This window comes from Rhinoraja longicauda, chromosome 40, assembly GCF_053455715.1.
Source record: "Rhinoraja longicauda isolate Sanriku21f chromosome 40, sRhiLon1.1, whole genome shotgun sequence".
Lineage (NCBI taxonomy): Eukaryota > Metazoa > Chordata > Chondrichthyes > Rajiformes > Arhynchobatidae > Rhinoraja > Rhinoraja longicauda.
The window spans coordinates 408,805-435,591 of record NC_135992.1 but is presented as its reverse complement, the minus strand read 5'-3'; the positions used below and the strand labels follow the sequence as shown (position 1 = coordinate 435,591).

The 26,787-nt window shown below is 42.9% G+C and overlaps 1 long non-coding RNA gene across 2 annotated transcripts in view; it reads right to left on the bottom strand.

Moving 5' to 3' along the window:
- LOC144611510 (uncharacterized) overlaps positions 1 to 22,523 on the bottom strand; it is a 31,163-nt gene extending 8,640 nt beyond the window's left edge. Inside the window, exons 1-4 of one of the 2 annotated variants that reach the window (XR_013549533.1) lie at positions 22,181 to 22,523; positions 19,531 to 19,665; positions 16,132 to 16,215; positions 4,319 to 4,344 (exon numbers count right to left, since the gene is read on the bottom strand). This is a non-coding gene — a long non-coding RNA (uncharacterized LOC144611510). Of the gene's footprint in view, positions 1 to 4,318; positions 4,345 to 8,854; positions 8,906 to 16,131; positions 16,216 to 19,530; positions 19,666 to 22,180 lie in introns of those variants that run through there. The other variant, XR_013549534.1, reaches the window with a different exon arrangement.
- Between the last annotated feature and the right edge of the window lie 4,264 nt (positions 22,524 to 26,787).

The window sequence follows — 26,787 nt, the reverse complement described above, 5'->3', positions numbered from 1 at the left end:
AAGACGTACAGGTATGTAGGTTAATTGGCTGGGTAAAAATGTAAAAATTGTCCCTAGTGGGTGTAGGATAGTGTTAATGTACGGGGATCACTGGGCGGCACGGACTTGGTGGGCCGAAAAGGCCTGTTTCCGGCTGTATATATATGATATGATATGATATGGATGGGGGAGAGATAGAGGGAGAGGGAATGCCGGGGCGACCTGAAATTAGAGAAATCAATATTCATACCACTGGGCTGTAAGCTACCCAAGTGAAATATGAGATGCTGTTCGTCCAATTTGAGTTTAGCCTCACTGACAATGGAGGGGACCTAGGACAGAAAGGTCTGTGTGGGAATGGGAAGGTGAATGAAAATGTGTAGCAACCGACATATCAGGTAGGTTCAGGAGAACTCAGCGAAGGTGTTCAGGAAACGATCACCCAGTCTGCGTTTGGTCTCGCCGATTAAAAAGAGTCCACATCTTGAACAACGGATACAGTAGATGAGGTTGGAGGAGGTGCAAGTGAACCTCTGCCTAACCCGAAAGGACTGTCGGAGGATTATGTGTTGTATGCGATGGCTGATGGGGTGGAAGGGAAGGACAAGGGGGACTCTGGGAGGGGGAGCAAGGGCGGAGCTGCGGGGTACCGAAGAAACACGAGTGAGAGCCTCATCTATGATGGGAGAAGGGAACCCCTGTTCCCTAAAGGATGTCCTGGTATGGAACACCATCTTGAGCGCAGATGCAGTGTAGACAGAGGAATTGGGATGCAGGGTGAGAAGAAGTGTAGTCGAGATAATTGTGGGAGTCAGTGGGTTTATAATAGATGTCAGTCGATACTCTATTTCCTGTGATGGAGGCTGTGAGATCAAGAAAGGTGAGGGGAGATGGTCCAAGTAAATTTGAATGCAGGATGGAAATTGTTGTGAAGTTGATGAAGTCTATGAATTCTGCATAGGTGCAGGGGGTAGCACTGAAATGCAGTCGTCATTGTAATGGAGATAGAGTTCAGGGATAGGGCCAGCATACGCCTGGAACAGGGATTGTTCAACGTACCCTACAAAGAGGCAGGCATAACTGGGGTCCATGTGGGGGCCCATAGCTACGCCGTGGACTAGGAGGAAGTGGGAGGAATCGAAGGATAAGTTGTTAAGGGTGAGGACCAACTCCGCCAGGTGGAGTAGAGTGTCAGTAGAGGGAAATTGGATGGTTCTATGGTCGAGGAACGGAGGGCTTTAAGATCTTCCTGGTGAGGGTTGGTGTAGAGTGTCTGAACATCCATAGTAAAGATGAGGGAGTGGGGGCTCGGAAAGTAGAAGTTATTAAAGAGACAAAGGCCATGTGAGGTATCTTGGACATAGGTCTGGAGAGATTGGACCTGGGGGCATAGTATTGGAGTCGAGGTACGTGGAAATCATTTCAGTGGAACAGGAGCAGGCAGAAACGATGGGTCTGCTAGGGTCAGTTGTGTTTATGGATTTTGGGGAGAAGGTAAAACCGGGCTGTGCAGGGTTGGGAAACGATAAGGTTGAAGACTGTGGAAGGCAGACAGCCAGAAGTGATGAAAGAAGAAATGGTGTGTGAGATTAAGGCCTGGTGCTTGTCTGTGGGATCATGGTCCATGAATAAGTGAGAGGAGGTGTCTGAGAGTTATCGCCTGGCCTTAGCCCAATAAAGGTGAGTACACCAAACTACCACGGCACCTCCCTTGTCGGCAGATTTGATGTTGGGGTTGCTGCAGTGTGTGCGGAGGGCTGTACGTTCAGAGGAGGTGAGGTTAGAGTAGGTAAGGGGAATGGATAGAGTTGGCTTCATGCAGGAAGCAGAGGGTGATGGCGGAAGGGTTTTTTTCAGACTGGGGGCCTGTGACAAGTGGTGTAGCTCTGGGGCATTGCAGTTTGTGGTTTATATCAATGATTTTGGATGAGAATGTAGAAGCATGATAAGTAAGTTTTCAGATAATACTAATAATGTAGGTGATATTGTAGATAGTGAAGATAGGTATCAAAAATTATAAAAGGCTCTCGATCAGCTGGGCAAGTGGGCTGATGAATGGCTAATGGAGCAAAGTGGGGTATTACATTTTGGGAAGTCAAAGCAGGACACAACTTTCACAGTGAATGACAGGACCCTGAGGAGTCTTGTAGAACAGAGGGATCTAGAAGTACGGGTACATAGTTCCCTGTTATTGGTGTCGCAGGTAGATAGGGTGGTCAAGAGGCTTTCAGTTCTTTGACCTTAATTGGTCAGGATACTGAGTATAAAAGTTGGGATGTTATGTTACAGTTGTACAAGACATTAGTGAGACCACATTTGGAGCACTGCGTTCAGTTTTGATCACCCTGATATAGGAAGGAAGTCTTAAAGCTGGAAAGAGTGCAGAGAGAATTTACGAGGATGTTGCCAGGACTTGAAGGACTGAGCCATAGGGAGAGATTGGGGAGGTCAGGATTTTATTCCTTGGCGCATAAGAAGCTGAGGGCTGATCTTATAGAGGTGTATAAAATCAAGAGGGGAATAGAGTGAATGTAGGCGGCGCAGTGGGTAGAGTTGCTGCCCTACAGCACTTGCAGCGCCGGAGACCCGGGTTCAATCCCGACTACGGGTGCCGTCTGTACAGAGTTTGTACATTCTCCCCGTGACCTGCGTGGGTTTTCTCCAAGATCTTTGGTTTCCTCCCACACTCCAAAGACGTACAGGTATGTAGGTTAATTGGCTTATTTGAAGTGTAAATTGTCCCTGATGTGTAGGGTAGTGTTAATGTGCGGGGATCGCTGGTCTGCAAGGACTGGGTGGGCTGAAAGGCCTGTTTCCGCGCTGTATCTTTCAACTAAACTAAACTAAATTACAGAGTCTTTTACCCAGCGTTTGGAAATCAAAAACAAGAGGACAAATGCTTGATGAGGCGGATGTGATTTAATAAAACCTTGAGAGTCAACTTTTTCACTCACAGGTGGTGGGTATATGGGACAAGCTGCCAGAGGAAGTAGTTGAGGCAGATACTATAACAGCATTTAAAATACGCTTGTACATGTATAGGAAAGGTTTAAAGGCATATGGGACTAGCTTAGATGGTGCATCTGGTTGGCTTTGATGAGTTCCCGTGCTGTATAATACTGTGTTGGAGAATGTTCACGATAGCAATGTGGTTTATGTAATAAAATTGTAATATTAATCATTTTCTGTCAGAACTTTAGATTTCACAAAGTACCTAAAATGGAAATGATAAATATTAAGTGTTAGATTATATGAACAAATAAACTTGGCATATACAGGTGCTTTCCGGATAATGATGTTTCGACTTGCGATAGTTCGACTTTGCGATGGTGCAAACGGTAGCGAGCCGCCACTCGCTTCCGGCCACCTGATCGCGTGTATTACAATGCATTTTGGCTTACAACACTTTCGGTTTACGATGGGTTTCTCGGAACGTAACCCCATCGGAAGCTGAGGAGCACCTGTACAATCTAGTAGGCAATGTATCTAAAACCAATGAGAGTAACTAATGTTGTTCCTTTGCCTTGGAAGTGAAATAGAGATAATCCAGGAAATTGTAGAGCCTCATGTCAATGGGAGGGAAGCTACTGGGGAGGATACTTCTGGATAGGATTTATTCATATTTGGAAGAGAATGGGATAATTAGGAACAGTCATCATGGCTTTATCTGCAGCAGGTCATGGCAGGTGGAGTTTAATCCAAACAGGTGCTGCACTTTGGGATGTCGTATGTAAGGGAAAGTACATACAGTATTTATTTACCCCAAAACAGTATTTATTTAAAAGGGATCTTGGGGTCCAAGTCCATAGCTCTCTGAGATGGGCAACAAAATTATTTGTTGCAAGGAGAGTTTGGACAAACTTGGATTGTTTTCTCTTGTATGAAAGGCATAGAGAGTAGACAGAACTGTGTTCCTTGGTGGAAATATCGAGAGCATAGCTGTAAAGTGAGAGGGAGAAAGTTAAAAGAGATGTGCAGGAAAAGTTTTTGCACAGTGATGTGTGCCAAGAACATGCCTTCAGGGGATGGTGATGGAAGCAGATACAAAATAGTTGCATTTAGGAGGGTTTTAGATGGGCACATGCAGATTTATGGAATGGAGGGATATGGATCACATGTAGGCAGAGAAGATTGGGCATCACGTTTGGCGCAGACAAAGTGGGCCGAATGGTCTGTTCCTGTGCTATACTGTTCTATGTTCTAATTGAATTATCAAGAGACTGTAGTAATAGCTTTTTGCTGTTGAATACTTGGCAAAGTTAACAATTTCAAAATTTTGAAGCTAACATTTTACATAAGTAAGTTGATTTGATCTGAAAGGATATTAGGCAAAACTTACTGTTTGCTCGATTTTTACATTCCCACCTGGAAGAAAAAGATTAAAAATTAAAAATGTTACCAGTGTAAAATGATTCTCTTTATCCAACATCTACAATTATGTCAAATATTGTTTTTCATAATTCTATTTTTTTAATGTAATGTCTTTTTAACTGAAATTTGATGTGCAAATTATATAATGTGAAATTCAATGCATGCTGGAATGTAAAATGATTTATACAGTATACCATGCCATACAACATGGAACATACAGCACACGAATAGGGCCTTCAGCCACAACGTCTGTGCAGAACATGCCAAGACCAACCCTTGTCTGCCTGCATAGAATCTAAATCCCCCCATTCCCTGCCTATCCAAAAGTCTCTTAAACATCACTATCGAATCTGCCTCCACCACTACCGGCAGCTCCTTCTAGGCACTCATCACCCTCTGTGTAAAAGAACTTGCCCTGCACATCTCTTTTAAACGCTACCCCTTTCACCTTAAAGCTATGCCCTCTAGTATTTGGTACTTCCATCCTTGAAAAGGTTTCTGACTGTCTACTCTATTTATGTCTCTCATAATTTTATATACTTCTATCAGTTCTCCACCTCACCCTTTGGAGTTCCAGAGAAAGCAATCTAAAGGGCCTGTCCCAGTTACGCGATTTTTAAGGCGACTGCCTGCGACTGTCCAAGTCGTAGCAGATCACCGAAATTTTCTTTTACCCGACGACAATGACCATGACAATGCTGAGTCAGGTCGATACAAGTTATTTTTTTTGGTGAAACTAGCACCTGGCTAAGAGATTACACCGTCTTCGGAAACATCGCAAAATTCCCACGCTTACCTGGCCGTCAAACTGTCGCCTCCAATCTACCTGTCAAATGTCCTGACGGTAAATAAATTGGTTAAACAAAACTATCTTCTGGTATTTTCAAATGCCTTTTCTTAATTTAATATTACATGCTTCTAAATGCATCTGCAACAACCTAACAAACCTGGGGACAGCATGCGACAGCGCCCGCAATAAGCTACGACACCTAGCGACAAGCCAGCTGTCGCCGAGAAATTTCTAGCGGGTAAATTTTTCCACGACGCGCCGAGATCCGCTACAATTCATTGAAGACTCCTCACGATCATGCCCACGACACCCCGGCGAACGTTCGGTGACGGCCTAGTCGCCGGCAGTCGCCTTAAAATCGTCTAACTGGGACACTAGTCGCCGGCAGTCGCCTTAAAATCGTCTAACTGGGACAGGCCCTTAAGTCTGTCCACTCTCCCTATAGCTAATACCCACTATTCCTGGCATCATTCTGGTAAACCTCCTCTGCACCCTTTCCATAGCCTCATAGCTGGATAGAGCTCTTAAAGATAGCGGAGTCAGGGGGTATGGGGAGAAGGCAGGAACGAGGTACTGATTGAGAATGTTCAGCCATGATCACATTGAATGGCGGTGCTGGCTCAAAGGGCCGAATGGCCTCCTCCTGCACCTATTGTCTATTGTCTATAATCCTTCCTGTAATGGGGCGACCAGAACTGCATGCAGTTCTCAAAATACAGTCTATAACGCTGCATCATGACAATAGACAATAGGTGCAGGAGTAGACCATTCGGCCCTTCGAGCCAGCACCACCATTCAATGTGATCATGGCTGATCATTCTCAATCAGTACCCTGTTCCTGCCTTCTCCCCATACCCCCTGACTCCGCTATCCTTAAGAGCTCTATCTAGCTCTCTCTTGAATGCATTCAGAGAATTGGCCTCCACTGCCTTCTGAGGCACAGAATTCCACAGATTCACAACTCTGACTGAAAAAGGTTTTCCTCATCTCCGTTCTAAATGGCCTACCCCTTATTCTTAAACTGTGGCCCCTTGTTCTGGACTTCCCCAACATAGGGAACATGTTTCCTGCCTCTAACGTGTCCAACCCCTTAATAATCTTATTCGTTTAGATAAGATCCCCTCTCATCCTTCTAGTCGCTCCAGTCTTCCAACATATGACAGTCCCGCCATTCCGGGAATTAACCTAGTAAACCTACGCTGCACGCCCTCAATAGCAAGAATATCCTTCCTCAAATTTGGAGACCAAAACTGAACACAGTACTCCAGGAGTGGTCTCACTAGGGCCCTGTACAACTGCAGAAGGACCTCTTTGCTCCTATACTCAACTCCTCTGCTGTACCTGCATGCTTCCTTTCAGTAGTATAACAAAATACCTGCAGATGCTGGTACAAATCGAAGGTATTTATTCACAAAATGCTGGAGGAACTCAGCAGGTCAGGCAGCATCTCAGGAGAGAAGGAATGGGTGACATTTTGGGTCGAGACCCTTCTTCAGACCTGCTTCCTCTCAGTGACTGATGCACTAGGACACCCAGATTTCCTTGTACGTCCCCTTTTCCTAACTTGACACCATTCAGATAATACTCTGCCTTCCTATTCTTACCACCAAAGTGTTATCTCACACTTATCCACATTAAACTGCATCTGCCTACTCACCCAACCTGTCCAAGTTACCCTGCAAACTCATAGCACCTTCCTTACAGTTCACACTACCACGCAGCTTTGTATGACTTCCCGATTCTTGTACTCATTGTCCCAACCGCTCAAGGCATGTATATCATCATTGTCTTTTTAAGTCTGAAGAAGGGTCTCGACCCGAAACATTATCCATTCCTTCTCTCCAGAGATGCTGCCTGTCCTGCTGAGTTACTCCAACTTTCTGTGTCTGTCTATTACTTCTTTACAACTTTTATCTACTTTTTTTTGCCACTTTCAGCAGTTATGGGCTTGGACCCCAAGATCTCTGGGCACATCAATGGTGTTAAGAGTCTTGCCATTCATTATATATTTTCCCCTTACATTCAACCTCCCAAAGTGCAACACTTCATACTTGTTTGGATTACCATCCACCATTTCTACATCCACATCCATCATTTATGGATGTGAATGTTGATGGCAATACCAGCATTTATTGTTGCCCATGTCTATGGGCGAGGCAGTTAAAATCAATTATTTATGTGGGCTGGAGTCATGGACTAGCTCAGATATGGCTCGCAGTCTTCCTTCCCTAAACAATTGTGAGTGAACCAGTTCAGTTTTTCTGACATTCATGCTGGAAGGAGGGCCCAAGGATCAGTTCTTAACCTTCAATTATTTACTACAGTATTTATACTAGTGACCTGGCGAAGGAAGCTGGGTTTAAGGTATCTAAGGTTGCCTGTAACGCAAAATAGATGGGAAAGCCTGTTGTGAAGAAGATATTTGGATCCTGGAATACTGAGTAGAAGAAAACTTGTTGGATGGAGTTTAATGTGAGGTCATGCATTTTGGAAAGAGGGAACAAAGGGCAGACTAATATCTAAAAGAAGATAAATTACTAATGAGAGGGATCTTGGTGTTCCTTAAAATGAATTACAAAAGGTTAGCAGACAGGTGTGACAAAGAGTTTGGAATGTTGGCATATTGGCTCTTGTTGCAAAATGGTTACAATTTAGATAGAGAAATATTGTTACAATTATACAGGTACACGGAATGCTGAGCACAGTATTCATCCCTTTATTTAAGAAGGTGTTGGAGGCAGTCAAAAAAACATTCAGTGAGCTTATTCCAAGGATGAGCAAAAAGCAAAGTGCTAGAGAAAGTCAGCAAATCAGGCAGCAGCTGTGGAGGGAATGGACAGAGGACAGTTGAGACGGGATCCTCGTAATTCCAGGGATGAGGGTTATTGCACGTTGGATTCGCATTCGTGGAAGCTTAGAAGAATGTGTGGTCTTAAAGAGTCAGAGAGTCATAGAATCAAAGGCCAAGAGAGCTCAGAAACAGACCCTTCGACCCATCTTGTCCATGCTGACCAAGTTGGCATGCTCATCTGAACCTACTTTACTGCATTTGGCCCCAGAACCCCTAAACTTTCCTATCTTGCATCTGTCCAAATGTCTTTCAAAATTCATGACCGTAAAAGTATCTCCTGCTTCCTCTGGCAGCTCATTCCAGACATGGATTATCATCTGAATGAAGTTGCCCCTGGATTCATTCTTAAACCCCTCTCCTCTTATCTGAAGCTTCCAGTTTGTGTAAAAGACTGTGAGCGTTCACTTTATCAATGCCCCTCATTTTGTATATCTCAGTAAGATCACCCCTCAGCCTCCCATGCGCCAAAGAAAAATGCCCCTGCCTATCCAGTTTCTCCTTATCACTCAAGCCAGTTCTGATAATATCCTCTGGAATCCTTTTTTCGCCCATCCGAATGAGATCTTTCTATAGCAGAGGAACCAGTACACAGTATCCAAATATGGCCTTACCAACAACCTTTAAAGATGTTCTTTACTCAATGCCCTGCCCAAAGAAGGCATTTGGCATGCTTGCCTTCTTCACCACTAACTAGCTCTGTCACCACTTTCAGGGAACTAGATACCTGTATCCCTAGATCACTCTGTTCTACAATAGACTCCAGGACCCTATGATTTACTGTATGAATTCTACAACGGTTTAACTTACTAAAATGCAATACTTCATACTTACCCAAGTTAAGTTCCATGCGCCATTCATTGGCCCACTTTCCCAGTTCATCTAGAACCTGTTGTAATCTTAGATAACCTTCTTCACTGTACATTATACCAATAATTTAGGTGTCATAAAACAGAGAACATAGACCAAACAAACAGTACACTGCATGAACAAGCCCTTTAGCCCACAATGTTTCATGATGCAAAGACCATCAATTATCCATTCCCTGCATATCCGTATGCCTATCCAAAACTCTTTTAAATGCCACTAATGTATCTGTATCAATTACCATCCCCAGCAGCTCGTTCCAGGCACTCTCCATCCTCTGTGTAAAAAACTTGCCCCATATATCTCCTTTGAACTTTGCACCTCTCAGCTTAATGCTATGCCCGCTAGTATTTGATTTTTCCATCCTAGGGATGAGATTCTGACTGTCTACCCAACCTATGCCCATCATAATTTTATATACTTCTATCAGTTCTTCCCGCAACCTCTAGGGTTCCAGAGAAAACTATTCAAGTCTGTCTAACCTCTTGCTGTAGCTAATACCCCCTTATCCAGGCATCCTTCTGGTAAACCTCCTCTGCATCCATTCCAAAGTCTCTATATCCTTCTTGTAAAGGGTCCAACTAGAACTGCGCACAGCCTTCCAAATGTGGCCTATAAAGCTGCATCATGACTTCCTGACTGTGCTCAATGCCCTAACAATGCCTGTGCCCTACATATCTTACATTTGCCTTCTTTACTGTTCTATCTCCTCATGTTGCTACTTTTAGGGAGTTATGAACTTATGAATGCTGTTAAGGGTCATTACATTAATAAGCGAGTTCGGTATTTCGACTGAGCATGCGCAGGGGCATAACTTTCTCGCCGGCTGATCTGCTGCATGTAAACAAACCGTTTTTAAAAGTAACATTAGCAAATTTGCAGATGATACAAAGCTGGGTGGCAGTGTGAAGTGTGATGAGGATGCTATGAGGATGCAGGGTGACTTGGACAGGTTGTGAGTGGGAGGATGCATGGCAGATGCAGTTTAATGTGGATAAATGTGAGGTTATCCACTTTAGTGGTAAGAACAGGAAGGCAGATTATTATCTGAATGGTGTCAAGTTAGGAAAAAGGGAAGTACAACGAGATCTGGGTGTCCTAGTTCATCAGTCACTGAAAGTAAGCATGCAGGTACAGCAGGCAGTGAAGAAAGTTAATGGAATGTTAGCCTTCATAACAAGAGGAGTTGAGTATAGGAGCAAAAAGGTCCTTTTGCAGTTCTACAGGGCCCTAGTGAGACCACACCTGGAGTATTGTGTGCAGTTTTGGTCTCCAAATTTGAGGAAGGACATTCTTACAATTGAGGGAATACAGCTTAGGTTCAAGAGGCTAATTCCCAGAACTGTCGTACGTTGAAAGACTGGAGCGATTGGGCTTGTATACTCTGGAATTTAGAAGGATGAGAGGGGATCTTATTGAAACATATAAGGTTATTAAGGGATTGAACACGCTAGATGCAGGAAACATGTTCCCGATGTTGGGGGAGTCCCGAACCAGGGGCCACAGTTTAAGAATAAGGGGTAGGCCATTTAGAATGGAGATGAGGAAAATCTTTTTCACTCGGAGAGTTGTGAAGCTGTGGAACTCTCTGCCTCTGAAGGCAGTGGAGGCCAATTCTCTGGATGCTTTCAGGAGAGAGTTAGATAGAGCTCTTAATGATAGCAGAGTCAAGGGATATGGGGAGAAGGCATGAACAGGGTACTGATTGTGGATGATCAGCCATGATCACGGTGAATGGCGGTGCTGGCTTGAAGGGCCAAATGGCCTACTCCTGCACCTATTGTCTATTGTCTATAATCCGTATTTTCCAGTTTTGCTTCGTATAGGTAAGAAAATACTGCTTTCAAAACTGTTAATTAGTGTATATATGGTTAATTTGAACAAAACTACGATGGTTTTGTAGGTTTTATTGCTTCAGTGAGTGAGGAAGATAGTCTTCCTCTTCTTCTTGACGGATGACGCGGATATGTTTTCATTTTTCGCCGGAGGGGCAAGGAAATCCAGCAAAGTGTTCGGACCCACAAACTCAGTGACATCATTCTGAGCCGCCTGCCCCGGCGAAGAATGAAAACATATCCACATCACGGGATTGCCCCGCTCCCCAACTCAATTCTGAAATTCAAATTAACGGCAACTTTTTCATTAATGTCAATATTTCAGACAAAAAGCAGCGAGCATGTCTGCGATCGGGTACGAGAACACTGAAACAGGTTGAAATTGAAAACGCTGCCCTTAACTTACATCAAACTTTAACCATGACAAATATTCTAGCCTCAGAGATGAACCGTGACTCATTGAGAAGTCTCTTGATAGTTATAGAAATCATACATTTCATTTCATTCTCCACCCCCATCCAAAACAAAGAACAATAAGAAATGCTTGTTATTCAGTCATTCTCTTGCTCACTCACTGAAGCATAAAGCAATAAAACCTACAAAATCATCGTAGTTTTGTACAAATTAATCATTCATACACCTATAATGAACAGTTTTGAAAGCAGTATTTTCTTACCTCTATGAAGCAAAACGGGAAAATACGGATTAAACAAAGGCTTGTTTACACGCAGATCAGCCGGCGAGAATGTTATGCCCCTGCGACCTATGACCTGCGCATGCTCAGTCGAAATACCGAACTCGCTTATTGTATAGTTTCCCATTACATTTGACTCTCCAAAGTGCAACACCTCACACTTATTCGGATTAAAGTCCATCTGACATTTCTCCGCCCATTTTTGTAGATGAAGTACATCCCTTGACAGCCTTCCTCACAGTCCACGACCCCAGCAATCTTGGTGTTATCTACAAACATACTAACTAACCCACCTACATTAGCTTCAGTCATTTATACATATTACAAATAGCAGTGATACTAGCACAGATCCCTGCGGAACTTCACTGGTCACAGACCTGCGGGCTGAATATTGTCTAAGATATTCTGCTGGAGGTCTGTGACCAGTGGAGTTTCCGAGAGATCTGTGCTGAGACCTCTGCTGCTTGAGATATATATACATGACCTAAACTTAAATGTAGATGGGTTGATGAGTAAGTTTGCTGATTAGATCAAAATTGGAGATGTTGCAGTCAACGAGGAATCCAGCCATTTTCAATGGAGTGGTCTGCTGGAGCAGCAGCATCTCAGCGGCGGAAGGGAAGAGACTCGACAAGCTGGTCAGGAAGGCCAGCTCTGTCCTGGGTTGCCCCCTCGACTCAGTGCAGGTGGTTGGGGAGAGGAGGATGATGGCAAAGTTAACATCGCTGCTGGACAACGACGCCCATCCCATGCAGGACACTGTCACTGCACTGAGTAGCTCCTTCAGTTACAGACTCCTTCACCCCAAGTGCATGAAGGAGAGATATAGGAGGTCCTTCCTTCCCGCTGCTGTGAGACTGCACAACCAGCACTGCTTCCAGTAGACGAGTCAACAATAACAGCTAAGGGCACACGGAAACTGATGACAATTTATGTATCTTTTATTTACAATGAATGATCTCTTGCTATCCACTTTGCTGCTGTAACACTGTAAATTTCCCCGGTGTGGGATGAATAAAGGAATATATTATTATTATTATTATTATTATTATTATTATTATAGATCAGCTGCAGAAATAGGTGGAGAAATGGCAGATAGAGTTTAATCCAAGCAAGTGTGACATGTTGAACATTAGGTGGACAAATTTAAAGGAAAAATATACAATTATTAGCATGATTTACTCCCATTTGGATGGAGTTTAACAAAGCAAGTGTGAGGTGTTGCACATTATGATCCAATGATTGAATGTAAAGAGAGAATATACAGCAAGATCCTTAACTGCATTGATGTGCAGAGGAATCTTGAAGCCCAAGTTGATAGCTCACGAAAGATGGCAGCACAATTAGATAGGGTGGTAAAGAAGGCGAATGGAATGCTTGCCTTCACTGATAGTGGCTCCAGAACTTTAGTTAGGCCACATTTGGAGAATTGTGTACAATTCTGGTTGCCCCATTACAGGAAAGGTTGAGGTTTTGGAGAGGGTGTAGATGACGTTTACCAGAATGCTGCCTGCATGGAAGGGGTTTCAGCTACAGGGAGCGTTGGATAGACTTGGACTATTTTCTCTGGAATGCCGAAGGTTGAAGGGAGACCTAATACAAGTATATAAAGTTATGAGAGGCACAGATAGGGTAGCCAGAACCTTTTTCCCAGGGTGGAAATGTCCAACATGGACAAATGTCTAACAGGGCATAGCTATAAGGTGAGAGGGGGAAAGTTTAATGGGTGATGTGCAGGGCAAGTCTTTTTTACATTGAGATTAATGGGGGCCTGAAATGCATTGCCAAGGGTCAGTTATGATAGTGGCATTTTAGAGGCTTTCAGACAGGCACATGAAGGTGCAGGGAATAGAGGGATATGGACTATGTACAGGCAGACGAGATCAGTTTAACTTGGCATATGCTTAGCCTTGTTCCAATGCCGTACTGTTCTATGCTAGTTCTGAATATCAATTAACCTTTCCTTTAAAGAACTCTGACATGTCGGATGTGGACTTATCCAATAACATTTGCTCCCAGTGTACCCTCTCAAGCCTAATAACATTGTTGTTTGCCACAGGTATCACAAAATGCTGGAGTAACTCAGCAGGTCAGGCAGCATCTAGGAGAGAAGGAATGGGTGACGTTTCGGGTTTAGATTTTTTAGATTTAGATTTAGAGATACAGTTGAGACACTTCTTCAGACTGATGTCAGGGGGGGCGGGACAAAGAAAGGATATAGGTGGAGACAGGAAGACAGTGGGAGAACTGGGAAGGGGATGGGAAGAGAGGGACAGAGGTACTATCTAAAGTTAGAGAAGTCAATGTTCATACCGCTGGGCTGTAAGCTGCCAAGTGAAATATGAAGTGCTGTTCCTCCAATTTCCGGTGGGCCTCACTATGACATTGGAGGAGGCCCATGTCAGAAAGGTCAGACTGGGAGTGGGAGGAGGAGTTGAAGTGCTCAGCCACCGGGAGATCAGGCTGGTTAAGGAGGACTGAGCGAAGGTGTTGAGCGAAACGATCGCCGAGCCTGCGATTGGTCTCGCCGATGTAGAGAAGTTGACATCTGGAACAGCGGATACAATAGATGAGGTTGGAGGAGGTGCAGGTGTACCTGTCTCACCTGGAAAGACTGTTTGGGTCCTTGGATGGAGTCGAGGGGGGAGGCTAAGCATATGCCGAGTTGCATCTCCTGCGGTTGCTGGGGAAAGTGCCTGCGGAGGGGGTGGTTTGGTAGGAAGGGACGAGTGGACCAGGGAGTTACGGTCTCTGCGGAACGCAGAAAGGGGAGGACATGGGAAGATGTGGCCAGTAGTGGGATCCCGTTGGAGGTGAAACTTGTTGTTTGCCATACTTCAATTTAGCAATTCAAGAAACCCTCTTGGATACACCTCACAAATTCTGCCCTGTCGAGGTCTTTGGCACTAAGCAAGTCCTAGTCAATATTGGGAAAGTTAAAATATCCTACTAAGACAACCCTGTTGCTTTGGCATCTTTCAGTAATCTCTACGTATCTGTTCCTCTATCTTATACTTACTAGTGGTGGGCCTATAGTACAATCCCATTAGAGTGCTTGCACCTTTCTTCTTTCTACACCCTGCCTCACCGTAACTCTTATCTATGACACTCCCAACCTCCGGATAATCTTGAGGTCATCCAGCTGCAGCTCCAGTTCCTTAACATGGTCCTTAAGGAGCTGCAGCCGAACCAGGTGTAGTCGTCAGGGGCACTGGAAACGTCCCTGACTTCCAACATCCTGCAGGCGGAGCATTCCACTATCCCACCTGCCATCTTTACAACACCAAATATCTAGGAAGAATTACCCAGAAAAACAGACCGTAGCTTAACCTGCTCGTACCCTTTCCTCAACTCTCTCCCCGAAGCCTCTTTAGCTAAAGCCTCAGTGCTGCAATTTCCCTCAACACAGCACTCTCCCAACATGGCCGCTCCCAATAGGCTGCTCCACTAAACCTACCCTGCATTTCCCACCTTCATTTGAAAAAATCCCTCTTTTCAATCAAAAACAGCTTTCTCTCCACTCTCCTACCGATTTATCAAGAAGGCTTTCTCTCCCCTCAAAATGGCTGTTCCCCAACTCTCTCCTCGACATATATAAGCAAATGACAAAAGGAGAAAAGAGATTGGTTTTAAGAAGTATCCTAAAGAATGATAGAGGCAGAAAGACTTAGCTTCGGAACCAACAGTTCAGGATGCTAAGGAAACAACAAGCTGTACAAACTATTGGTACAGTCTGATTGCCACCTGCAGGAAGGATGTGGGAGCAATAGAGTGCAGAAGAGATTCATCAGGATATTGCCGGGAATGGAGGCATATAGTTATAAGAATTGCATAAGCTGGTTTTATTCTCACTGGAATGTAGAAGGCTGAGATTACCTTTTACAAGTTTATCAAATTAAGCGAAGAATGAATAGGATAGATGTTGGTCTTTTTCTCATAGCAGAGGAGTCTAGAACTAGAGGGTACAGGTTTAAGATGAAAAGTGAGGTTAAAGGAGAACTGAGGCCTAAAGTTTTATCTGGAATGAACTGCCAGTGGAGATGGTGGCGGCAAATACAATAACAACTGTTAAAAGGTAGTTAGGTAAGAACTTGGACAGTAAAGGCGTAAAGAGATACAGGACTATTGTGGGCTAATGGGGTTAACGTAGATGGGCATCACAGTTGGTATGGATGAGTTGTGCCACAGTGGCCTGTTTCTGTGCTGTTCCACAACTTTGTGATTCTTGCAATGGCAGTTAGAGATTGCACATGGCCAGAAACAGAAGATCACAATGGTCTTTGGGGATATTAAAAGAAAGGATGTGACCATGAAACATTTGAAAATAAATGAGAAAATGTTTTAAGTCAATATGCTGTGCACAAGGTGTCAGTAGGTCATTGAGCACTGAGGTGATTGAATCATAAAAAAGTTCAGATCTATTATTATTTAACAGGCAAAACTGGTTGATATCAGCATCTCACATTAATTGTTAATATTTATCTTAAATAAACCTTGAATTCCTAAATTATTCTCACAAAACAATGATTAATGTAAAGAAGGCTTTATCCTTTGTCACTGGTCTGGAATAGATGGTGCATCACTTTAAATAGGCATTCCATTATATTAAATTGGTAACTCAATGCCAAAGAACTTAATAAACACATTAAACAAGGCAATCACTAGCTTGGAGCAAACACGTTGCAAATTATTCATGGAACATTAAATATCGGTTACTGCTTATCGTAAATAATGTTGGTTTACACACCCTTTTTTCAGGAAAATCGTCATCATCTTCCTCAATAACCTCTCTCTCTGAAAGGATTGTGTCTCCGGTGATATCATCAGTTTCCTACAAGAAAATACATGAAGCTGACAAGATTACTGACAGAATGAGAAATATCAGTACCAGATACCTCAATACCAGGTAACTGATTTTGATGTTAAAGAGTGATTAATGTTACCAGATTAATTGTCCGATATAATTAGTATTAACATCATATCCAAATAAAAACAAAACAGCAGTATTTGCCTTGTTACCGTGAAGCTTGGTTTTCAAGTAACCCGGGCAAGATGTTATATTTCAAAACTCTCAAGTAATTACCGGCTTATCAGTGATTTCAGCGAAAATTAGGTCGCCGGAGAAGCATTGACAGCGTGGGAATTTCGCGATGTTTCCGAAGACGGTGTAATCTCGACCTGACTCGGCATTGTCGTGGTCATTGTGGTAGGGTAAAAGAAAAAGTTGGCGATCTGCTCCGACTTTGACAGTCGCCAGCAGTCGCCTAAAAAATCGCCTAAGTGGGACAGGCCCTTAAGAAGATTAAGATGCATGGTAGTCCAGAAGATTAAGATGCACGGGATTAATGGTGACTTGATCGTATGGATTTGGAACTGGCTTACTGATAGAAGATAAAAGATTGAGGTTGAAAGACAATAATTAGGCTGCAGGTCTGCGACCACTTAAGTATTGCAGGGATCTGTGCTGGGACCGCTGATGTGTGTGATATATATGTAAATAGCTTGGATGTAAATTTATATGGATAGGAATAAACAGGGAAATTATTCACAATATCCAAGACCTTATCCTTAAGCCAATAGTTTTAAAGACATATTAGTGTCTTAGCCAGTGTCATTTTGAAGTTTTGAGGGAGCCGATGCTAGGGCTGTCACAGTGGCGCATCGGTAGAGTTGCTGCCTTATGGCAAATGCAGCGCCGGAGACCTGGGTTCGATCCCGACTAAGGGTGCTGTCTGTATGGAGTTTGTATGTTCTCCCCGTGACCTGCATGGGTTTTCTCTGAAATCTTCGGTTTCCTCCCACACTCCAAAGACGTACAGGTTTGTAGGTTAATTGGCTTGGTAAATGTAAAAATGATCCTTTGTGGGCGTAGGATAGTGTTAATGTGTTGCTGTGGACCAGGTGGGCCGAAGGGCTTGTTTCCGCACTGCATCTCTAAACATTATAACAGTGCTTACACTTCAACTATAACTCTTTGTTTGTAAAATGCTTTGCCCATTCTAGAAGTGATGTGAATGTTATAATGGAAATGCTAATCTCTTCTAAATATGTAAAATTGTAAATATGATACTGTATAGTAAATCTGAAAAGAATTACAAGGATGTTGCCAGGACTCGGGCCTGAGCTATAAGATTAACCTTAACTTTAACTAAATAACCTTATTTCTTTTGTTTGATGAGTTGGACCAAAAGGCCTGTTTCTGTGCTGTATGACTGCTTGACTCTATTGAATACAAAAGCAAGGAAGTGATGCTAAATATTTACAAGTCTCTCCACAGAATACATGGAATTCTGTGTACAATTCTGGACACCATACAGTGGAAGTAAGGACTGTAATAAAATAATATCAGTGATGATGGGTTTTATTAATGTGGAGAAAATGAAAATGTTCTCTTGTTAGCTTTATAACAGAGAAGTTTACCAAGCAAATGCCAAGCAGAGATGTTCATATTTCAGGAGAGTTTGACCATGCTGGGAAAAACTGATTCTTCTTGCCGGTGGAGAGCATAGATTTAAAGGTTGTCAGTTTCTATGACTTTAATGTCTGTCTGCAAAAAATGCATTAGGGATTTACATATGGCTACAAAGCACCCCTGAGCATCAGCAATTCTCCAAAGTGAATGTTCATGGCACATTTGGTAGCAAAAAGACGATGCTTCAGGTGCTAGTTTGTGCATTAGAAACATAGAAACATAGAAAATAGGTGCAGGAGTAGGCCATTCGGCCCTTCGAGCCAGCACCGCTATTCAAAATGATCATGGCTGATCATCCACAATAGTAACCTGTGCCTGCCTTCTCCCCATATCCTTTGATTCCGCTAGCCCCTAGTGATGCATCTAACTCTCCTTTAAATTCATCCAGTGAATTGGCCTCTACTGCCTTCTGTGGCAGAGAATTCCACAAATTCACAACTCTCTGGGTGAAAAAGTTTATTCTCATCTCAATTTTAAATGGCCTCCCCTTTATTCTCAGACTGTGTCTCCTGGTTTTGGACTCCCCCAACTAGCTTGTCTAGTCCTTTTATGATTTTATACGTCTTTATAAGATCCCCTCTCATCCTTCTAAACTCCAGCGTAGTCTTTCCAATCTTTCCTCATATGACAGTCCCTCCATCCCAGGGATTAACCTCGAGAACCTACGCTGCACTGCCTCAATAGCAAGGATGTCCTTCCTCAAATTAGGAGACCAAAACTGCACACAATACTCCAGATGTGGTCTCACCAGGACCTTGTACAACTGCAAGCTTTGTTGTCATTTGTACTGAAATGGAACAATGGCATTCTCACTTGCAGCAGCAGCACAACAGGTTTGGAAACACAGTACTCATAGATGATATGATAACAAAACATTCAATAAAGGTAAAAAACCCAATATAGTGCAAAACCAAACGAAAACACCCAAAGTTTCCAGTGCAGTTCATTGTTTAGTTGAAGCTTGTTGTGTTGTGTTCAATAGTCTGATGGTTGTTGCACAGAAATAGCCCCTTCGGTCCAACTCATCCATGTCAAGCAAGATGCCCATATTTGATAGTTTGGCTCATATCCCTATAAACCTTCCTAGCAAATGTCCCTGTCCAATTATTTTCAAGTTGTTATTGTACCTGCCCTAACTAACTCCTCTGGCAACTCATTCCATATAGCCACCATCTTCTGTATCAAAATGTTGCCCCTCAGGTTCCTATTAAATCTTTCCCCACCCACCTTAAACCTATGTTCTCGGATTCTTGATTCTGGTGCTAGGATTTGGAGCCTGAGCAATAGGGAGAGGTTGAGCAGGTTAGGACTTTATTCCGGGAGGCCAAAAACGCAGGAGGCTGAGGGGAGATCTTATAGAGGTGTAGAAATCATGAGGGAAATAGATAGGATGAATCAACCTTTTACCCATAGTAAGGGAATCAAGAACTAGAGGACATGGGTTTATGATGAGAGGGGAAAGATTTAATAGGAACCTGAAGGGCAACTTTTTCACCAAACATTTTTACCAATATTAGTAAATATAATCACAAGTAAAAGAACTTTCAAAGTCTCCTATATTATCCTGATCACGTTTTGGCTGTACAGTACCAGGAAATTAGATGAAAACAACAGTGCTGATTTTACTTGTGCTGTTTACTTGACACCAATCACATCAATATGATCTTTGATTACCTTATCAATTTTTTCATATTTGTGGAAAATTTTGTCTCCAACCAACTCTTCTTCATTCTCCTCATCATGATAATTCAAGGGAAGGCTGTCAAAGTCAACCACCTTCACAAAACCATCTGACTCACTTTTAGCCTCCTGAAACGTGACACAATATTCACACAATTAACAGAATAATATTTATAGCTTGTGATATCACCAATACAGTAACATTATTAATCAATATAGATTATTTAGTGAAGCCTTAAAAGCTGAAACTCAATGCAGAGTTTATTTGCCCAAGAAAAGTATTGAAGATTTGTAAACATAAAATGCATTACATTTAATGTGCAAATATTCTGTGTCCCCAGTTGCTTCAGACTGTCATTGAATCACACTGATGATCACTCACGATACAAACTTACATTCAAAGCATAGAATCCCAGTTATGTTTCCTCCTTTAAGGGCATTTCTACCGAGTATCCCCTATCCAACACCACTCCACAACCTCAACAACTTCTTTGACTGGCACGGAACATCTTTGCTACACTATCCTACCCCACAAACCTTGTCCTATAAATATAATTTTCACACAGGGAAGTGAAAAACCATCTGCTGCTTTGATGAACATTTTGGGTTTGTAATATTTACAATTTTGTACCATTTCAATTGTAACATAGTGTTATGCTTTTGTAAAGTGAAACATGAGGAATTCTATGTGCAATAAGATATTGAACACACATCTGTTAAGTCAACAATCAAGCCTTTCAGGCTGGGAGTCACTTCATGCTGTGACTTCAAATTTAAAAGTTATGCCAGAGTTCCAAGTGGCCAACACTTTATTTAGCTTTGCTTAGAGAAAGGACAGTTTTCTCTGCTGCTGAAGAAATGTTTTATGATTTTATTCCATGGCCCATCAGTAAATGTTTCCACTTAAACCTTAAACACTCTTTACATAGCTTTCATTTGTCATTGGTCTTTTAATTTAGAGGTTTATGGTTTCAATTCAGTTGACAGCATTGTACCACCTAATAAAACCAATGTTTCAGGATGGATCTTTTTGCCACAAAATGCTAAAATATAGTTTTACATGGTTTCTTGATGAGACTATAGTTTCAGATAACTAGAAAATTAAAACAGTTGTAACTTCATGAAATCTCACAGCACCACAGAAAGCTCAGTGGTTGTCCCTCATTCTTTGCAAACTTTTCAAATGCAATGCATGCAGTTCCCTTTTGAATCTCAGTGTTGAATTTGTTTCCAGATAACAGCACTTTCCAGATTACAATTCACTGCACAATAAAATCTAACACCAATTGTCTTAAATCTGGTCATTGCCCCACTGCCATTAAAACATAGAAACATAGAAAATAGGTGCAGGAGGAGGCCATTCGGACCTTCGAGCCAGCACTGCCATTCATTGTGATCATGGCTGATCATCCACAATCAGAAATCTGTTACTCCTTATTTACACTGCAATAATCTTTCAGAAATCTGAACACCTCGATTGGATCTCCACAATCTCGCCTCAATGGAAAGAATCCCAATCACCTGCTTTCCTCAACAGAACTGAAGTCCCACATCCCTGCAATTTGTTGCTGGCTATATTCCATTTATTGTGGCACGCAAAAACATTAAAATCATCTATTTCCAGATCATTGAAATCTATCTTAAAACTTCCCTCAACTTTTTACCAATCTGACACCCTGTCAGTGCCATCAATTTTCAGTTCTTCAGCTAGTTTGCTGTTGGCTCCTACATTCATCACTATACTTTAACCCTTGTATTGCCCATTTCACTTGCTACCTCTCAAGTATCCTTTAGTTCGTGATGGTAAGAATTATAAATGAGTGGACACAATGTATGGTTTGTGTTAATGTTATTCCGATTTCTGAAATAGTTTGTGTAAAACGATGGCTGTGACAGTAGAGGTGCTGTGGTCAGATGGCCCTGCTCCATTGTGATGTGGCCAAGAGCGATTCTGCCATTGGGCAGCTCTTGCGAGGTCATAAAGTGGACTTTGTGTCGACAGTTTGGATTAACTGAAAGTGATCTCAGAGACTAATGAAGGGATATGGTGGGACAAGGTAAGGTAGAATTCCGACAACCCAACTACAAGAAGGCCTTTCTCAGTCGGAATGGTGCCCTCCTTCCCTCCACCTGTAAAACAAAGTCAAGTGGATGTCACCAGTCCTCCAGTTAGATTACAGTTCAAATAAAATAACAATAAAAGGAGAGCTTTATACCAACAACAATCGTTTGGGAGTAAATTGATACCTACAGATTGCCAGTTCATTGGGTGTTGTAAGTTCTTTGAAATGTTAAATATATGAACTCTTGTAAATGTTGAATATCTTCATCAAGCCTCAGAACGAGTAAGTCTCAAACACCACCCTGGTCACTCTGTTGTACACTGAAGGTTTTGAATTACGTTGTATTAATACTATCACTTCTGGGCCAATTTTTGTGGCTTTTGGGTTGACAGTAATCAAGCTGGTTCTTAGTTCATACTGACACCTGCGGCCTGACTGAGGCCACACTATCTACATATTCAGTAACAGATTTAGTTCTCCATCACGGTAGTTTGATTGAAACCTCTACTTTAACCTTCTGCCCCGCAGTTTTGTCCATGTCCAACAGAAAATGCTCTGTTTCCCGCTCCCCCCTCACTTACCAAGGCGGCGGGAGCGGCTGTGACGACGAAAGGCAGGCAGAACAGTACAGCCAGATGGAGCATCATTGCTTGTGCAGCGGCGGAGCCACACCAGAGTTTGTTCCCTTCAGCTCTGGGCTTGTTTATTCCGAGAGTTTGAATGATGCACGCCGCGGGTTCCAGAATCAGCCACTGAGGCTCTGGCCTGTCCCGTTCTGCTCATCTCCCCCTCATGGTCCAGCCGCCTGACGTGACAGAGGAGATAGCTGGTCTCTTGGCAACATGCGTACACACAGTGGGATCAACATCAGACGCTGCCGCAGACAGCGAGACTCGCAGCCAGCGCTGCCTCCTCAATACGGCTGGCTGCCAGGCCCGACACGTTGGCTGCTCTTTTACTGTAGATACTGCTTGACCTGCTGAGTTTTTCTAGCATTTTGTTTACATTTTATTTTCAATTTTAAGCATTTTCAGTTTTTGTTTGATTATCACAAAAAAACGTAGACGGTGTTCTACCTGCCACTCGTCACTGATCCATTGTGTGTCATTTCACTGGGGGAAGAATTTTGAGTGTTTATAAAATGGAAAATATGTTACTCCATCTGTACAGGAGACATTAGAGCCAAGCGTGCTTAAATGTCACATGCACAGGACCGGACAATGAAATCCTTACTTGCTGCGGCTTTATAGGCCCATTAATACAACAGCACAGCAAATAAACATAATAAATTATCATTTATTCCAGATAAACCCGGCCATACAAGTCAAGCCGAAGAAAATAGAGCAACTTTAGCAGTGCAAAGTCGATAGTCGTTCAGTGTTGAAATAAAGTTACGTTTGGGTTTGAGCGCTGGTTCAAGAACCAGATGGCTGATGGGACGAAGCTTCATGAACCTGGAGTCATAGAAACATAGAAAATAGGTGCAGGAGGAGGCCAGCACCACCATTCATTGTGATTATGCCTGATCATCCACAATCAGTAACCTGTGCCCAACTTCTCCCCATATCTCTTGATTTCACTAACCCCCAGAGCTCTATCCAACTCTTTCTTAAATTCATTCCAGTGATTTGGGCTCCACTGCCCTCTGTGGCAGAGAATTGCAAAAATTCTGGGTGAAAAAGTTCCTTCTCACCTCAGTCTTAAATGGCCTCCCCTTTATTCTAAGACTGGTCCCTGGTTCTGGACTCCCCCAACATTGGGAACATTTTTCCTGCATCTAGCTTATCCAGTCCTTTTATAATTTTATATGTCTCTATAAATCCCTCTCATCCTTCTAAACTCCAGTGAATACAAGTCTAGCCTTTTCAATCTTTCCTCGTATGACAGTCCCACCATCCCCCCTGGGATCATCAATCTCGTGAACCTACGCTCCACTGCCTCAATTACAAGGATGTCCTTCCTCAAATTAGGAGACTAAAACTGTACACAATACTCCAGATGTGGTCTTACCAGGACCCTATATAACTGCAGAAGAACCTCACCTCTTTACTCCTATACTCAAATCCTCTCGTTATGAAGGCCAACTTAGCTTTCTTCACTGCCTGTTGTACCTGCACGCCAACTTTCAGTGACTGGTGTACAAGGACACTCAGGTCTCGCTGCACTTCCCCTTACCTAACCTAAGACCATTGAGATAATAATCTGCCTCCTTGTTTTTGCCGCCAAAGTGGATAACCTCACATTTATCTACATTATACTGCATCTACCCACTCACTCACTCAACCTGTCCAGGTCACCCTGCGACCTAACATCCTCTTCGCAGTTCACACTGCCATCCAGCTTTGTGTCATCTGCAAACTTGTTACTTCTAATTCCTTCACCCAAATCATTAATATATATGGTAAATAGTTGTGGAACCAGCACCGAGCCTTGCGGCACTCCACTCGCCACTGCCTGCCATTCTGAAAATAACCCGTTTACTCCTACTCTTTGCTTCCTGTCTGCCAACCAATTCTCTAACAATACCTCCAATACCATGTGCTCTAATTTTGCTCACCAATCTCCCATGTGGGACCTTATCAAAGGCTTTCTGAAAGTTTAGATACACGACATCCACTAGCTCCCCTTCATCCATTTTACTTGTCACATCCTCAAAAAATTCCAGATTAGTCAAGCATGATTCCCCTTTCATAAATCCATGCTGACTTGGACTTATCCTTTTACTGCTATCCAAATGCACTGTTATCACCTCTTTAATAATTGACTCTAGCATCTTCCCCACCACCGATGTCAGGCTAACTGGTCTGTAATTCCCCGTTTTCCCTCTCACTCCTTTCTTGAAAAGTGGGATAACATTAGCTATCCTCCAAATCAACAGGAACTGATCCCGAATCTATTGAACATTGGAAAATAATCACCAATACGTCCACTATTTCTAGAGCCACCTCCCTGAGTACCCTGGGATGCAGACCATCAGGCCTTGGGGATTTATCAACCTTCAGTTCCATCAGTCTACCCAATACTATTTCTCACCTAATACAAATTTCTTTCAGTTCCTTCTTCCGGATTATTCCCAGAAATTGTCATGGTTCTCAGACTCCTGTAGCTTCTTCCCAATTGTGCCAGCAAGATGAGAGCGCAGCCAGAATGGTGGACTGGGTCTTTGATGATATTCAGCTGCCTTTTTGAGGCAGTGCCTCCTATACATCCCTTCGATGGTGGGGAGGTCAGTACCTGGGATGGACTGGGCAGAGTCAATGAATCTCTAGCCTTCTTCATTCCTGAGTGTTCGAGTTACTGAACCAGATTGTGGTGCAACAAGTCAGTGTGCTCTTCACTGCAGAGGTTTGATAGACATGCCAAATCTCTTCAACCTGCTGAGGAAATAAGGCACTGATGAGCAATCTTTGTGAATGCATTAATGTGCTGGTCCTAGGATAGATCTTCAGAGATAGACACAAAAAGATGGAGTAACTCAGCAAGGCAGACAGCATCTCTGGAGAAAATGAATAGGTGACGTTTCCGGTCAAGACCCATCTTCAGGCCCGAAACATCACCTACTTCTTTTCTCTGATGTCTGACCCACTAAGTTACTCCAACCTTGTGTGTCTATCTTTGGTTTACACCAGCATCTGCATTTCCTTCCTACGCATTAGATCTTCAGAGATATGCATGCTCAGAAATGCAAAGCTATTGACTCCCTTCACCTCCATCCTGGAGATGAAGACAGGTTAATAGATACACAGCTTTCCGTTCTTGAAGTTCCTTGGCCCTGCTAATGTGGAGGGCATGATTTTTGTTGAGAGCAAGACATGACCAAATTATAAAGATAATTGAAGATGTACAATTAGTTTGAAGGCATAGTTCTCCTTATTTTTCATATATTTCGGTAAAACCTGTCCCAGCTCAGCTTTCATCAACCTTTCTTTTCTTACCATCTTCTCTTTTACTGATACGAGTCAGTACCAAGATTAATCTGACTGCATTCTTGACCTGCAAATTAACCCCATGTCCACCACCCTGTTTCTTGAAGTCAATGACCAGCTTCATTATTTTGGTGACATTAAGGGAGAGGTTGTTGTTTCGATATGTTGCTGAGTTCGCCTCCAGAGGTCTCCTTCATGTACTTTGTTTCATCATTGTTTGTGATCCAACCCTCTATGGTGCAAACTTCTAAATGGAGTTTGAGTAGAATATAGCCACGTAGTTGTGATTGTACAGAGAGTAAAGTAAGGGGCTGAGAATCCTTGTGGGGCACTGGTGTTGAGAATCATCATGGAGGAAGTTTTATCACATATCGTTCCTGATTGTGGTCTGTGGATCAGATCCAGTTGCAGAGGGGGTGCTGAGTCTGTGGACCAGGAGTTTGGAGATGAGTTTGGTTGAGATTAAGACATTGAAGGTAGAGCTATTGTCAATGAATGAAGTCGGACATAGGTGCCCTTGTCATCTAGGTTCCTGGGTTGTGCAGGGCCAGAGATAGTACATTTGCATGAACCGTGATGCAGTGGATCAAGGCTGTCTGGGAGGCTGGAGTTAATGTGTGCTATTACCAGTCTCTCAAAGCACTTTATGGTAATGGATTTCAATGACACTGGACAGTAGTCATTAAGGCATACGATGTTGCTTCTCTTTGGCTCTAGGGTAATAGTGGTCATGGAGTAGGGAGAGGTTAAAGATGTCTGCGAGTACTCCTGCCAGTTGGTCTGCACAGGTTTTGAGGATTTAAGCAGGTACTCCATCCAGGGCAGTTGCTTCTGTGAGATCACTCACAGGAATGCCAATCTGTGAGGGTGACTGTGGGCACAGGTGCACCCAATGCTGTCAGGGAGGGTTGGTGTCAATCCAGCAACCTTTTGTTCAGAGCAAGCATCAAGCTCGTAGCAGAGGTATGTGTTGTTACCAAAACTGCCTGACATCACGGTTCAAATGGTTTAAAAGACATATCATATCCGGAGTTAAAAAAAGATATAAAGAGTGCATGAGCAAAGAAATCATGATGAACCTTTATAACACAAAGGATTGGTCATAAATTGAGTACTTTTCCACTTTTGGGCACCACACCACATTGTTCAGAAGTGGAGAAAGGTTAACAATTACTGCTGAACTCTTTCTCTGAAAATTTATGTTTTTCAGCTTGCATCACAATGTTTGATTTTCATTTCAAATGTTCAGCATTCGTCGTGTT